This window comes from Passer montanus, unplaced genomic scaffold (assembly GCF_014805655.1).
Source record: "Passer montanus isolate IOZ18808 unplaced genomic scaffold, ASM1480565v1 scaffold5, whole genome shotgun sequence".
NCBI classification, from domain to species: Eukaryota; Metazoa; Chordata; class Aves; order Passeriformes; family Passeridae; genus Passer; species Passer montanus.
Window position 1 is genome coordinate 14,774,920 of NW_024369929.1, and position 16,622 is coordinate 14,791,541.

The window sequence follows — 16,622 nt, forward strand, 5'->3', positions numbered from 1 at the left end:
GGCAGAAAAATATGAATTTTTAAACCTCTATCTGTACAGTAGATAGTCACTATACATACAACTAGAGATAGTGTATATAATTGAGTGTATAATAATTCTATTTGGAGTATAAGTGTATAATAATTCTATTTAGAGTAGAATTAATATAGTGTACATGTACTGTATACCATCCATATATTTATAGTGCATATTATATATAGTATACTATATAAAATATATTTCTATATTTTATAGTGTAATGACTTTCTATTAATTATTTTGCTTTTACAACCTTGTCCTTGTTCAGTTTTCCCAATGGCTATTTATCACAATTATAATATATATAATATATAATATATATAATATATTATATATAATATTATATATAATATATAATACATAATATATAATATATATTAGATATATAGATAGATATGTATACAGATATATAGATAGATTATACAGTAGATATATAATATCTACTAGTGTATATATACATAATACATATATTTTATATATTGTATATATATATTCCATACACTAGACACACTGTGTTTATAGATACACCATATATAAAAATGTATCTACAGAGTATAGAGCGTGTATTTACATATATACACACACTATATATATGTATGTGTGTGTGTGGAGGCGGTGGCGGTTTCAGAGGGTGACACACACGGGCAGCCGAGCTGGTTTGCTGTGGGGCAGTGCCCTGCTGCAGGCTCAGCACGGGGGTACCGGCCCCGCTCGCTGGATTTTAATTAAACCGTGTTTTAATTGCCCCAGAGCCGCGCTCCCCTCAGGCCCCGCGCAGGCGCCGCTCGGGGCGGGCCGGGCCCGCTGCGTCACCGCCGGCGCACCCGGCCCCGCGCTCTGCGCATGCGCGCCCGCCGAGCTCGGAAAGGCGGGGCGTTCCCTTCCCAACGGCCCTGCCCCCGCTGGGCTCTGATTGGTCGTCGCTTCCCTCCCCCCCTTTCTGATTGAGCGCTTCGATGTCAATCAAGGAGTCCACGTTTCGCTACGCCCCGCCCACCAACTGCGTCCTGATTGGTGGGCTGTCCCGTGCGGGCGCTGCGATTGGCTGTGCACGCCGTCACTCCGGGGCGGGTCGGCGGGCAGGAATGTAGGCCCGGCCGCTCCCCGGACCGACAAAGTAATCCGGCGATGCCTCGGGTGCGGAGCGCGGCCGTGCCCGTCCCACCGCCCGCCGCGGGAGCACCGCGCCTCTCCCCGCCATCCCCGTTCCGTTCCGTCCCTGCCCGGCGCCGTTGAGCGCCCTTGGCCCTGCCGGAGCTACGCGGAGAAACGTGCGGAAGGACACTGAAGACGAGCTGTAGTTCCGGCCGCGGTCGGGCCTTGTTTCCCAAAAATAGCGCGGCGCGGTATCCGTGCGCCGGTGTCAGTGTCTCCTGAGGAGCCGCGGCGGGAGCGGAGCGAGCGGGGGAGCGGCGGTGAGCGAGGGGTCCCGGGGTCCCGGCTCCGCGCGGCCCGCGGGGCGTGTTCCCTCCGCCCGAGGCTCGGCCGGGCTCGGGGGCAGCGGCCGAGGGGGTGGCGGGATGGGAAGGGGGAGAGGAAGGAGGGTCCCCCCCCGCCGGCCCCATCCCGCTCTGAGGGAGCGCAGCGGGGGGAGCCGGCGGGGTCCCGCGGTGGGCGAGCTCCCGGGGCCTGCCCAGAACTTCCTGCGGGAGGGGATGGACATTTATGGGCCAGGCCGGCGGGTCTGCCCGGGGACCGGGCGGGAGGGAGCGAAGCAGGGTGGGGTACGCGGCCCTGGAGCTGCCGGGGTGCGGGGAAGGACCCTTTGTGCCGGGTGTCGCTGGGGAAGGCGACAGCGCAGCGAGCGGGGAAGCGACAGGAAAAGCCTCCCCGGGAGCCCGGCCCTGGAATGCGGCGGCGGGAGCGGCCGGGGGTCGGCCGGGGGGAGCTGGGAACGGCTCGGGGAGTTGTGTGCGCGCCGCAGGAAGGTGTGCTGGGAATGGCAGGGGGAGAAGCGCTCCCGGCGTGTGAGCCCCGGGCTGCTCTGTCCGGAGGGAGAAGGCTGAAGGCACAGCGGGGTTGTGCTGCCGGCAGGATTTTGTGTTCAGCGGCAGAAGTCGTGAGGAAAAAGGACCGGTCCGCTTCCGACTGGGAAGACTTAATTTTTTTAAGTTTATGGAGCTATCTTTTGCAATAAATTTTTACCTGCTTTTGAGATGCTAAGCGGTGAGGAGAGTGGAATTGCTCAGAAAAACTGACCGTAGTGCCTTGTTTGACAGGTGATTAATTTCAGAGTTGAGAAATTGGAGTTGTGTAGGGGAAGAAAAAGATAATTTAAGAAGAGGGGTTTTAAAAATTGTTTGGTGTAAAAACATTGTGTCCCAGAGCCGTACAACGACTAAAATTGTTATGAGCAGTGGGGGAAAGGGCTTTTGGGAAGTACAAAGGAGGAAGGAAAAGGAATAATTTGTAAACAGTAGTAAGGAAAATAAAGTGGTTTGGTATGGAATTGGTAATGTAGATGTATTTATTTGAAACCTTTTGGACACTCTGGGAAATTTTTATCTAGCATGAGGAGGGCTATGAGTTTTCAACCTTTATTATGTGAACTGTCTGCACACAATTGTTCCTTGTGCCATAAGTTCATTTTTTTTTTATTTTTAGGAACTAGCCAGCTATATTTTGTTAGATAATTCTGGTGTCTTCTTATTGGGATCTGGTATTTAAATACCCATGCAAAAGATGTCAGGGCAACATTCCTGTCATCTATTCTGTCTGTATTTAAAATGCCTTTTACGTGTGAGGATGTAATATTTAGGTTTTTTTCCTCCTATCTCACAGGTGATTTGCATTTGGGGGAGAAGTGTGAAGTTCCTCATTTAAGCTATTTTTTTTTCCATTGAGGTGTTAGAATATGTGCAAAATGACATGTTATTCAATTACATAATTTAGAAGGATTATAATAAAGGATGTAATGTCGGTGCTTTTGTTCACTAAAGGGTATCATTATTAAATGATATTTTAAAATTCTATACTTGTTAAGCCAGCAAATCAAAAATAAGAGAATGGAACAAATTGTCAAGATATCAGGGGATTATGATGGTGCTGTACAGCTGGAGATGAGCCTTTTTTGACTGAGGGCACTCAGTCTGGAATTTCATAAAGAAAATAACCCAGTGCCCTGGTCAGTTCTTTTCCCCTCCATGATTCTTTCCCACATCTGTAGTTGGCGTGCTCCACGTGCAGTGGCAGAGCAGGATCGTCGGTAAAGGGGAAGAATCCCTCGGTGTCAGGGGCAGGCTCTGCCTCGGACAGCTTTGGTGTGCATGGAACTCCTTCCCTGTGCCCCTGGAGCCGATCTGAGCCAGCCTGAGCATTGCAGCGTTTCTGTGATTTGTTTGTGAGCAGACATTTGGAGATGTTGGTGGAAATGCATCAGCTTTTTTGGCTGTTTGCTTGTGCTGCTCTGTTTTTTCAGTGTGTGTTTAAACCGATGTGGTCACTGCTCACCTCCGAGTGAGTGGTGCCATGGAATGCTTTGCATGTGTGCAGATCCCTGGATTTAGATCCCTATAATATGAGTTTCTTTCTCTGTGAAACCACAGATGGAGAAGAAAGTGAACCTTGAATTTTATGAACTTAGAGAAATTGAGTCATGTTGGACTAGCACAATGAGGAGGACATGGCTGCGTTCAAACTGGAAATAATTCTGGAGAATAAAACGGCTCATTATGGCAGGAGACTCATCTTATTTAGAAACCTTTGAGCTGAAGTGTGTGTGGTTCACCTTAAACTGGTTAATGCGGGCAGCAGAGATTTTATGGGTTTATTTTAGAATGTTGGCCACGTTTCTCAGATAACTTGTTGATGTCATTCTGTATATTCTGGGCCCAAGTGCTGCTTCAGAGAGCCTGGAGGCACCACTCTGCTCTGTGAACAATGCCGAGCTACCTTGCCTGCTCTCAGCCATGCCCTCCCAACAAAACACAGCTGATTAATTCTCCTGAGTACTGAAAGAAGTGTAGTCTAATGCTGTGTAATGAGCAAATCGCTATTAGGTTTTTTTTTCTAAATAACTTATAATTAGTTATAACTGTGGTTTGTTATTCCTTGCTTGAGAGAGGTCTGTGGGGTTTAGTTAAATTTTAAAAGTATAAATTTTCTAAAAATTACCATTAGCACATTTTACTCACCTCATCAAAGTCTCAATTTTTTATTTTCAAAGGATTAAATATTCTGTGTAAACCTTGGGCTTAAGGCCTACTCAGTCCTGACAGCAGCCTGGTGATGTGTGCAAAGCACTGGGATCTGCTTTTCCTTCTCATTGCAGCAAATCTTCCTTTCAATTAATTGGAACATCATGTGGCAATGTATGTGCTTCTTAATGCACAGATCCCTTTAAGTTTTCACATTTATTGTGTTGGAAAGATTATTTCACATGTGTAATAAATAATGTGTTCTTCAATGGATCAAATGGAACAAAAGTCATAATCTCAGTGATAATATGGGTGAATTTGGTGCTTTGTGTTCAGGTTTGGTTCCTTCAGCCCTGGTGAATAACCAGGGGATATAAACACAGCACTCCCTTTTTCCTTGGGTGCCTTCCTGTGCAGCCAGGCCAGCAGTGATTACCTGAGTGGATTTGTCACTGTTACTGAGGTGCTGCTGCTGGGGGAAGAGTTTAACTCCTGCTCCTGCCACTGAAGTGAATAAAGACTTTGAAGGTGTGTAATATTATGAGGTTTTAATTTAGGTGTCTTAAATTTATACTCAGAATCCCCTTGGTTTGAGGTGCAGACAGATGTGAAATAACTAAAGGTAGCTGGTTTTTCCCCTGGATGTTTGCAAGGTGATTTGGGTGTCTTAGGAAGTTTGGGAGATGACACAAGACATTCTTTCACTTGTCCCCCGAGTCAGCTTTGTTTGCCCTTCAGTAAAAAACTTGAGGATTTTTTTTTTGACAGATGATCAAAATACATTTTAGGTCATTGGTGCAGTATCCAGTGTAACAGAACAAAATAGCATTACTGGGAGTTCAACCCAGCCTTCAGCTGTGTGATGTGACAGTTTCCCTCCCCCCAGCATGTGTTCTGTGGTACAGCACCAGCTAATAAATAATGAGCTTGGAGTCTGCAGTAATAGATTTTGCTTCATTTATTTGAAAGTAAGCATCTGATCTAGATTTCTACCTCTGACCACTCCCCTCATCTGGTGCTTTCTTATTTTAACACTTGATCTTTCAAGTTACTGCTTAGGGAGTTGAAAAAAATTTTTTCCTCCATATTAAGGCATTAATTTTTTTAAAAAATCAACTGTATTGTTTTGGCTTCTGCTTAATCATTCTGCAGGAGTGTTTCTAGATTTCTTTATATTTAATATATAACTGTCTTTAGAAATATAAACCCTGTACTGTGTACTCTCATTTTCATTTGATACTAGAGAGGAATTAATATCTTGCAAGACTCCTGTGTCCTGAGATTTCATCCCTGCCTGTCTAAGATAATAATCTAGTTAGAATATTTTTTATTATATATAGAATATATTTATTTTTATATGTATCGATATATATGTTCTTTTCTCATTTTATTCTTAATGTGAGTCTACAGTGAAGAATTAGGAAGGAATTTTATTAGAATAAGGCAAGCTAAATTTTGTGACCACTTTTTCAAAATTGTAGTGCAGGGGAATACTGAACCTTTTCTGTGGGAGCACTTTGCTTTTCATTCCATGTGTTATAGCAGTACAAGTGTGCCTCTATGATCAGAAGAAAATATGTCTCTCTTAATAAGAGTGTGATTAATTGAATTATTTTTCAGGGAATTAACTACTTTGTATTCAAAATGTTAGTGATGCTTAATTAGGTAGGTCTCCCAGTTATACTTGCCTCTGTCCCTGGAGAGCTTTTGAATTCTGGCAAAGTCCTTATGGGCCAACCTGGAAACTTGAAAATGTGTTCTGCTTTGCTTTGTGATCTCACGAGGAGCTGCTGAGAATTGTTGCCTGCCTATTTGAAGCAGAGTAAGATAAAAAGTAGGCGCTAGGAATTACCAGGCAAGCAGAGCCGTGGAAAGGTGCTGCTGTAGGTGTCTGTACCAGGCACTGATGACAAAGCATCTTTTCCTTTCTTTCTAATCAGGAGCTAATTGACTCAGAGAAAAATGTGTCATGGTCAGAGATCACCTAAGAGTGGGTGTGTAGAATGGATGGGTTTGTGCTCGTGATTCTTTTATGATGATAATACAGGTGAAGAAGGATTTTTTTCCCATTTATTTCAAATCTCTTTGAGTGTTTGTGTAACTCAGTTTCATTTGAAAACCACATTGCTTCTGACACCATAATTTAGGATTTCATGGACTGGACTGGTGTTATTTTTATTATTTGAAAGCTCACCATCGACCTGTGAGAATATGTAAAGCAGATGTGTCATCTGTACCTGCAGTGACACTTGCAGGCTGTGGTCAGGCCCAGAGCTGAGCTTTTGTACCAATATACACAGGCCTGATCTTTTCCTTTTCTGTGATCACTTTGTGATTGGAAGGTCAAGGGGATTAAGTTATTAAACTTGTAGCTGTATAATTGTGGAAGCATGTCTGTAAATGAGCTATGCTGGGGCTGTGCTGTTACACATTCTTTCTTGAATACTGGGGCATACAAAATCGAGAAACAGAATTCAGAGGAGATTGTGTTAGTGTCCCTTATGGTATGGAAGAATTACAAACAGTTGTAAGCAAGAGGCTGAACCTTCAGGGACTCGGATATGCACAAGGTCCTAAAGGTGAGGGGTCATAAAGGGCACAACAGACTTGGCTTGGCAATGTCCATTAGAGAAACTCTTGGAAGGTGTCAGGAGAATGTGACTTTACACCCTGTATCACACAAAATCTGCAATAATTGAGTCCAAGAGCTGAGAAAAAAAGTTGTAATGTTTTTCCCCCTCAGATATATAAAAGTGACTGTTTCTAAGAGGTTATCTTTCTCCAGATGTTTTGAATTGTATTTAATAGACCATCATGTGGAAAACTTGTATGGTATAGTTCAGATGCATTGTATGAGGTTATCAGCATGAGGGACATCTTGTTTTTGGTATCATTCTTTCACAAGCAACTGCCTCTTCCTGATATGACTGCATGCATCCTGTTTTAAAAGCTGTGAGCTGACAAGAATGACTGCTAATAATTTGGTGTATAGAGCAGTTTAAAAATGTTGCTTCTTCCAGTGTGAGCTTTCAAAGCAATGAGTCTTCTGAGAGTGTTTGAGAAAAGGGGATGTTCCATCATCATTGTTCTTTTATTATCTTGTCAGGCACTGAGGGTAATAAACTGAAATTTTCAGAATCTTTATTTTTCCTTGAAGCTGTTGAAATTATTGTGTAATGGCATGAGATTTTAATTAAGTCAGGTGTCTTAAATTTATATTCAGAATCCCCTTGGTTTCAGGGAAAAAGAGGGGAAGTCAGAGGTCCAGCACAAGATAATTTGTTTCACTTGATGCTTACAAAAAAGGAAAAGCACTTTCTTCTAAAATTTCTGAGCCTATAGGCTGTCAAATTATGTTTGTTAGTCTGAGTTTAATAATACACATATTTACTTGAACAGTTGGCTTCAGGGATTTGAAGCTTTTGAGTGCAGAAGAAGGATTTCCTCTGAGAGACCTTGTTAATATCCTCCTGTGTTTCTTTTGAGTGTTGGGGGTTTTTAATATTTTGTCTTCTTGTTGTCCTCTTTATCTTTGTTCATAACATTCCAAATGGTGTTGTCTTAAATTTTTGTCATTGAAATGTATGTGAAGATCTTTGCTTTGAGAGATGTTGGGCTATGAAAAAAGTGCCAGCAGTAAAAGTATTGATGGTTTCCATTAGGAAGCACTAAATTAGAACAACTCCTTCAGGGGAAGGAGACAAAATTGTGGATGGCTGAAGAAAGATGTGGTCAGTTGATGGAAGCAAGAACTGGCTGAAAATTTGAGATATGGAATATGGGTGATTTGCAGAAGTTGTAATTATGAACACAAATGCCCTGAAAATTCCAGAGGAACATGTAATAGCTTTGGATGTCATAGTATAATAATGAGTTTTAAATAGGTGCTTGTTGTTTCCTTTGTCACAAATATGAAAACTGCTAACCTGAACGGCTGTTTTTAAAAAATGGAAAGTTATCAATTGGAACAACTGAAATTTAAAACTATTTTATCAAATCTGTATTACAAAATCATGTAGAAGGCACTTGTTCTTAGTGAAGCACAGAGAAATTTAACAAGACTCCCCAGGCTTTGTAGTGGGTTTAATATGAGATGAAATTTGAGGAGGGCAGAGACAACAAGAATTATTGTAAGTGATAAATGATTTTTTTTTTCACTAAAAAAAGGAAAAAGCTAATGGTCAATGTTTCTGTTCATCACTGCTAATTCAGTATCTTCAAGAAACTAATAAAATGTGGTATTGAAACAGTTGGAAATTCTGGATTTTAAAATGGAATGTTCCTGAATATTGAAGTCATTTAGATGCTGTATGCAAAATAGGTGGAAAGTACCTTAAAAGACCAATGGTTTGTTCAGGACGTGAAACAGGGTAAAGGAAGAGTTGCAAATTTCAACTACAGCTCCTGTCGTGGCATTCTGATGCTCCTGGTGACTCCTGGCTGAATTTTTTCCTAGACCTATCTCCAAAGGAGCCTTGGCTTCCCGGTGGGATGAGGTGTAGCCTGATGTCCCCAGTTATCCCCAGGCTGCTCCAGTAAATCTTCCCCAGATCCCCTCGGCTGCCCGCGCTGGGGGCGGCTCGGCTTCAGTGGCTGCAGACCCTTGTGCCTCTCTTTGTAGTTTTCCCCTTGTGTTTTTGCTGAGCAGTTGGGCTCCTCTCCTGTCGAGTTAAGCCTAGTGGTGACATCCTTGTTTTTACACTTCTCTCCTGAGGATGCTCCGTGCACCCCGTTGTTGTCACACACGTATTTACGAGCTGTGTGTTAGCACAGGGTGCTTATGTAAAACTTGCACCAGATTCCGGCAGGAAGTGACAGAGCCATTCCCTTGAGAAGCTGCCATGGGAGCGGGGATCGGAAGGTTCCTACAAAGAGGTTCAAGCAGAAATTGCTTTTTCTTCAAAGCTGAGGGAAGGGCTTGCGATCCGAGCCCGGATCCCCCGTGCGGCCCGTTCGGAGCCCCCGCAGCTCCCTCTGGTGATCCCGGCGTGCCCGTGCAGCCCCGGGGGCTCGGCCGAGCCTCCCATGAGCGGGACCATCAGCTCCTGCCACGGCACTGAAGGAACATTGCAGAGCAAGCCGGGGCTGCAGCCAGCCTGCTGTTGCTCTTGGGTGCCATTGGGTTTTGCTGCCTTTTTGTTTTATTCTTTTCACCATCTAATTTTTGTCTCGGGGGAGATGGAAGTCATTAAAGGATCTGTAGACTGTCCTGTTAACACTGGCTCTAGGCAAGCATAACCAGTGTGATTGCATGAGATAAAAAGATTCCAGCTCTATGGCTGGGTTGCTGAGGAGCAAGTGAAGCATGGTATGGGGAAGAAGGAAGAACAAAGAGTGTGTATATGAAAATTTTTCTTCTGTATTCTGTAGCCCATTTCATTTATGTTATTAAAATATGGAGAAATAGTGGAAGTAAATTTAAAAATAGTCTGAACTGTAATAGTAAAAAAGTGATTTTGCAAATAATAAAATGCGTAGAATTTCCATTTCCCTTGTTTTTCAACTCTTCTGTTATTCCCTGATCTTTTAGAGTATCCCCTCTTTTCAGTGTGTTTCTCTTCAGTTCTCCATGTAATCTTAAACGAGTGCCAGCTGTGGCCGGGCTGAGCACAGCTGCCTGCTGACTGCCCAGACAGCCCCCAGGACCTGCTGCCTCTGGTCACTGCAGGGCACTGCTCTGCCCAGGGCCTCTCTGCAAGTGCCAGGTCAAAAATTCTGCTGCACTTTTGGGAAATCTCAAAAATAATCGATGCAGTTGCTGTAGCACTTGGTTGAAACTGACCAATGTAATCAGAAACTGTTAATGAGGGAGAATGGACTGTGGTGAAGTAAACCTCATTTTGTTAAAAAAGTAAGTTATAAAGCTGTGGAAATAGGTCTGTCTTCAGGGTTTTAATGCCATCATTAATGATGCTCTAGTCTAATATCAGCAAACTCTTATTTTAAGTTTGTATTTAATTTTATTAAAATAAAACTTAAAGTTAGGGTGATTTAAAACTGCATTCAGTTTCTTAATTTGCTTTGTTTTTAATGTATTTGCTTTGTTCTAAATATCATGTTAGGCTGAAATTCATTAGTTCAGCAAAATAAATACATCTTCATTTTGATGAGGCCTGCTTTTAAGTGTATGGGAAGATAGGAAGACACAAGGAAGAAATTCCAACTGTCTTCTTAAGATATATTAATAAATTTGTCTAAAGCCCCCACTTCACCTCCTCCTCCATGTGATGCTCATATCTGTGCTTTATGTAGGATTTTCTGGATCCAATTTTTTTAACAGGTTTTTTTTTTTTAAGGGCTGAATTTTTCTATAATAAAACCTATCACAATATTGCTGGGTACTGCCTGAGTAGTTCTCAAAAGAAGTTTTTACCTGCTTTTCAGTCATTCAGTCCTCGAATGAAATGTTAATGAGATGATCTGATAAACTTCTTGAAATTTTTCTGTGCAATGAACTCCTAATTGAGGATTTTCCTTCAGATCTGTTTGTTTTAAGGCACCTAAGTTGGTTTTTGTAGCTGTCTTGCATGCGTGTAGATAATGCCTACAAGCAAGCCACAAAGGTCTTGGTGTGTTGTTTTTCTAAGGCTTGAATGACTAATTTTCTGAATGTGTAAGTAGCAACAGCCTTTCGTGTGAAGTTCCTTTTGTGCTTGTTACGACTGTAGAAGCAGGAGAAAGTAAGCACAGCCTAAAATTCAGAGCTGCAATCTGACAAGGAATCCATCCTCCAGGCTTATCTGCAAGAGCTGAGATCACAGTTCTTGCTTCTGTCTTACCTGTGCTTCTCTGCTTTTAATTCTTCGTGGTCTCCTCTGCTTAGTCTTAGTGGCTTATAAGATTTTTCAGTGGCATAATTAGCTTATCTTAAAATAGTCTGATCTGGTGGCAGTATTGGGAAGGTGACAGGACAGCCAGCCCAGCCCAGTCACACACAGCCACAGAGATGTGTCAGGGTTTGGGCCACTCAGCAGGAAGGGAGGAGTAGGTGAAAATCTTTTGAAGATATAAATGGACCTTGAACATGAATGATTCGGCTCACCTGTGCTAGGGTTTACACACGTTTTCCTTCAGGAATTTGGCAACAGCCTGATAAAATAACTAGAAAGCATCTTCTCCTTGGTTTCAACCAAGATACAAGTGGAGTGCAAACAAAAAAATGAAGTTCCATGTCAGTTCCTTTCCTTGGGTTCTTTTTTATATTTGTAGCATTAGTGTCTGGTTCTGTTTATCAGCCCTCACACTTCAGAGAGCGAGCCTCATCTTACCTCAGATGCCTTGGTTCAAACGTACCAGTGTTTCAGGTCTGAGACCTTTAAAGTTTGAAGTGTCCGACCATTAACGTTTATACTTCCTTGAGACTGTATCTCTGGGCTTCATACTTTCTATAATTGTCTTCTGTCTTCATTTCCATCTCTCTAGGCAAATACAAATTTAGACAAGGGCACAACTGCATGTGTTAATGAAGATTGTTGTAGGTACACCAGTTCTGAGGGGTAAACTCTACATTTAAAATGCCTTTCTTGGAAGAGCTGCTGCTGCAGTTGCTATCGTGGTTGCTACAATCTTGAACAAGGGATTAGAATACTTTTTATTTCTTGTTACTATGCAGGGAAAGGAACTTGATCTGCAGTACATTCAGGATGTCTCTTGTGAGTGATTTATTCTGTATTTTCTGAAAGCTGTCCCTTTCTTTAGATTTCAGTAGAAGAGTACTTTTTCTGAAATTCACAAACTCCCCAAACTTATGTGCCACTATCGTGATTTTTTTGTTGATTAAAAATGGATTTCAGCATTTCCCTTACAACTCACTAATTGTTGAAATAGTGGCTCATGCTAGGGCACTCCAATAGTGGCTACTCTTGACTGCAAGGAGAAAATTTAGTTCTGTAATTTTAATGTGTTAAGTGCTTTTTAGGGAAGGTTTATTCTCTTTGCCTGATACCTGTTCATTCTGGGGTCTAATGAAACTTCTATGTTTACGGTTTCAGGTACTGCATTTTCATCTCTTAAACCCTGCAAAAAAAATCTAGTAAGAGATGCTTTTGTTACATTTGAGTTTGCAGACCTTCATTGAAAAACCAATTTGGACTCTGCAAGACATAGTTGAAAACAAATTTTTCTCTCAATGTTTGGGTTTGCTTCCAGGTGCATTTGATGTACTACCTCCATGCAGGAAGTGACAAAAGAAGTTCTAACTATACTTTAATGTCTTGCATATGCTGCAGTGTTCTTTGAGCTTTTCTTGTAAATGGCTGTAGCCAGGCAAGCCCTCTGTGCAGTTTAATGTTTAACTCTGGTTTTATTTTGTTGCTATTGCTGGTGCCCTTACACATGCAGATGGAGTTGCACTATAACTGGGGCTGGGAGGGGGAACTGGCCTCTCTTCCTGTTTAAGCTGTGGATCCCAAAGGCTTGGCATAGGCATGATTTTAGTAACATTAAATTAAATTTAGTAACAAGCTACTTTACAAGGTCCACTTATTCCAGTGAAGCTTCCTAGACTACTTTAGATAAAGTCACCTTCCAGTGGGGTTTGGGACATTTCTTGTAATGCTTGCTTCTTTGTGTTGTGTGTATGGAGTTGGGTCTTTTTCCTTTCTTTTCTTTTTTCCTGGTTTCTCCCACATTCATTAACTGTGCTTACAATGAGTTTTCAGTGAATTAGTGTCGATGTTCCAGTGAAACCCTTGGCTGTACTGATGATGTAAGTGGTGGAGATCTTACTCTGGAATTCTTTCTACTGTCTCCTTGTGTCTGTTAGACCTATTGAGATGAAAATGCTGTAGGCCAATGGCATTGCCTGTGTGCGTGTTTCTGCTATAATATTAATGTTTATGTGTTAGAGGTATTAGCAGAGAGATTATTAGGAGGGGAAGTGTAGCACAGAAAAGCTTCCTGTGGATGACAGGATGCAGTAGTGGTGAATTCTGTCAGGGTTCCCATGGTAGTGAATGTGTTTTCTTTAATACACATTACTCAGATCTTGCTATTGTCTTTATAATACAGCGTGGTGGCTGTATTATTGTCAATACACAAGTTGCCTTAGCAAAACCTTTTGAAGCGCTGTAAAAAATTCGTGAAACCATGTTTGGCAAAAAATGCTGAAGGGTTTTAATGGTTCCTGAGTGTGTAGGGAACAGCCTTTTCCCCTTTTGGCAATCACATGAACTTTTGAATCCAAGTCTTTGTCTCCTTCTTCTCTGCTGTATTCACATACAAAATTAAATTATTTAACTTTAATTTTAGCAATAGGAGACAATTTGAGCATAATTAAAGCAGTGTATCTGTCTAAATGAGTGATACCTAATTGGATTGGCATTGTTTAGAGAGCGTGTGCAGTCATTCTTTGTGAATCTGTACATTTCTCTTTTAGATCTACAATAAATATTGAAGTATCACTGTTCAATCTAATGAATGTAGCTTTAGATCTGGACTTTGATTGCCACTCTCAACTTCCAGTGGGTTGAGATGCTGTTCTGCAGTTTCTGGTTTCAGCCTTCTTACTGCCTGGGGTTCATACTCTGCCTGTGGGGAGATGCACTCGATCTGGAGATGCTCAGAGTCATTTGGATAATGAGAATGAGAATATCCCTACCATTTTAAGAAAATATAAAAAAAAGTGTTTCTGAGTTCTAGTGCTCTTTTGCTAGTCTCAAGCAGTTTATTTATGAAATCTCCTAAACTAGAAGATCCTTCACCCACATCTGAGGTCTGTGTATCCCGTAAACAGGCCTTGGCTATTTTTCCCGTACAGTACCTTCCTGGACTTAATAACACTGTCATCTGAAAGATTTGGCAGGCACTATACTGAAGAGGAATACAATAGGAAAAATATTACTCATTAGATCTGTCTTCTGGATTAGTCCAAATTTGGGGAAGTAGTCTGTCTGATTCCCTCAGACCTCAGATCCCCTCCCAGATCAACAGTAAAGCTCTGTTTTGATGCATGTAGATAGGTAGATGTATACAGGACACCTTTAAACTCATTTAATGTACCTGTGCCAGTTAGGATAGCACACAGAAAGCATTTAGTTCATTATCCCTACTGCTTGAAAATCCATCATTTCACAAAATGCTTGTTACTGTAGCACTAAATGGGGCAAACCTGTTTCTTAATGAAGAACATGTTTTCAGTGTCATATTTGTCATCATTAAGGCTTTGGGAAACTGGGTTAATATGTTCAGTTGTGATTATGCACTAGCAAGATGTGGATGGCAGTGCACCTGCTTTTTGAGGTGGATACATTTTCTCACGTGGTCTGGTGTGGTTTGTAGCTGTGAATTCCTGTCTCAGCTCTTCTTCACATCTTTAGCGGAACAGTACTGAAATTATTTGATGTGTTCCAGTAAAGCAAATTACAGCACCCACCAACTTTTACTCTTTTTCCATTTGTTTCTTTGTTAGATGTGTTTTGGTAATTTTTTGTGTGTTGTGAGAACATACTAATGTTTTTGATATAGCAAGTGTTGCTGCATGAAATGCCTTCAAAAGTAGACTAATGTGGCAAATTTAAATCAGCCATCCTTTTAAAAACTGAAATCTTGTTTATGTATTTAATTTAGGTGATTAAACTACAATGAAGCTTGTGGCTTTCAATAAGGCTTGCAGTTCCAGAACTTGTCTGTGGTCTAGATTGATGTCTCTGTTCTAAGAAAGATTTGTCTCAGATGGCCTTTAAAAATTGGGAAAAACAGGGCATGTAATAATTTAATTTAATTTTGGTATTTATGTGTGACAGAGGCTTCTCAAGTGCCCAGCACACAGGTCTTGGGGTGTGGCAATGGTTGGATGATGATGGTGGCACTTTCTGCCTGTTGTAATTTGACTTGACCAAATGGATGCCTGACTCTGAGAGCTTTAACTGAGGACTGTATTCTGCTAAGTATTATTTCCATCAGCTTTTGCTATTTATAAATATGCAAGATAAAAAATTAGAAGTAATTCTCTAGTGCAAGTGCTGTGTTTTTGCATTTGTTTTCAGTTCTCTAGTTGATACCTGTAGGTTAAATTAAAAGTGCAAATTGTGACCTGGGAGATCTCAGTGCCTCAAATTTGCCTGCTCATCCATTAGATTAGCAGCACATTACTTCATTGGCAGACCTTGCCTTGTTTTGAGTATTTTTTTGCCATTGAGAACATCTGAGATTGGTGCCTTGCCTTTGAAATCGTGGATTCCTTGCTGACCATGTGCAGCTGCCTCAATCTGCACCTCCGTGCCTGGGTGCAGTTGGACAACCTCGAGCTCTGTCCTGTGTCAGTGTGACAGGGCAGCAGAGGAGGAGGTGTGGGGTGATGTGTGACTTGGCTAAAAGCAACTGCTGCAAGCAGCTGAAGCTGTGTTGCCTGGGATTTTTGGAGTGATGATCTGGATGAGTGAGTGTGTCAGATTTCAACTGTTTATTCTCTAAATTTTTTTTTTTTTAGATAGTTGCAAGTAAACAAGAAGTATTTCCACCACACCCCCTTCTGTTTTCTGTGCTGTTTTTTTGAGCTTTCTTTCATTTCACTTCCTGGTGGGTAGATGGCAAGTTCTCTGGCAGATTTACCTATTAAAGTGCTGATGTATTTTCTCCTGAGAAAGCAAGTGTTGTGGATTCTACTCTTGGCAAGTATATATTCTTTTACTTTTCTTAATATCCTCCATTTCTGGTGTATCTTCTAGTGTTTCCATGAATGCAGTGCTACATCTGTCAGCTGGGTATGTTGCATTAACAGATTTTTGTTTCTTCTTTTCACCTGGGGTCTTGAAAAGCAGATGCTCCAAAACTGACTGATTAGGTACCAACACTTTTGGAGAAATAAAGCAATTATTATCTGATCTGAAAGAGCATCTGCATAGTTTTATGTTATGCAAGCTCTACTTTGGTTGATAATCATGTTGGATAGGTTTTGATTTCTGCCTGTTGCTGATGGTTTTTGTTTGCTTCTGAAGTAAGAGAAACCTGTAGCACTTCACAGCTGCAGATAATTTAATTCCAAGTCCTTCACCAAGGTCAGTGGGATTTTTTTTGTGCTTTGTATAATATTGAGCATTTATTTTTCTTTGTCAAAACTCGTTGCATGTGATATGTAAGATTGTAAGGCCCCTTAATATTATTTGCTTACAGAAGAAACACTGTTTATTTAGTTTTTACTGTATTGATAAGACTTGGAAGCTGCTTTTTAACTGTGCAGTCAGAAACATGTTCTTTAAAAAGATGAAAAATATGTTTTCTGTAGACAAGTTGTATTTGTCGATTCCAATTCCTAGTTTTGTCTTTGTATGGAAGTTTACCAGTTCAGTTATTTCATGACTTCTCAGTGTTTTTTTTTTATCAGTGCAGCTCTTGGTTTTAGTTCTGTGTGTTCTTTTTGTGAAGGGAATCCAGTGTGTGTGTGAGTTATTGAATACTCCTGGTGTGCTGGGGCATGTGTTGGGCTGTTCTTCAATGCTGGGACTTTGCTAATAGCAGGTCAGAATGGTT

The 16,622-nt window shown here is 41.4% G+C and overlaps 1 protein-coding gene across 5 annotated transcripts in view; it reads left to right on the plus strand.

Annotated features, from left to right (window-relative positions):
- Positions 1-1,102: 1,102 nt before the first annotated feature.
- MEF2A (myocyte enhancer factor 2A) overlaps positions 1,103-16,622 on the plus strand; it is an 80,530-nt gene continuing 65,010 nt past the window's right edge. For 2 of the 5 annotated variants that reach the window (XM_039723421.1, XM_039723417.1), the window contains exon 1: positions 1,104-1,433. The gene's annotated coding sequence lies outside the window, so the exon portion shown is untranslated. Of the gene's footprint in view, positions 1,434-16,622 lie in introns of all 5 variants that reach the window. The other 3 variants (XM_039723420.1, XM_039723419.1, XM_039723416.1) reach the window with 3 other exon arrangements.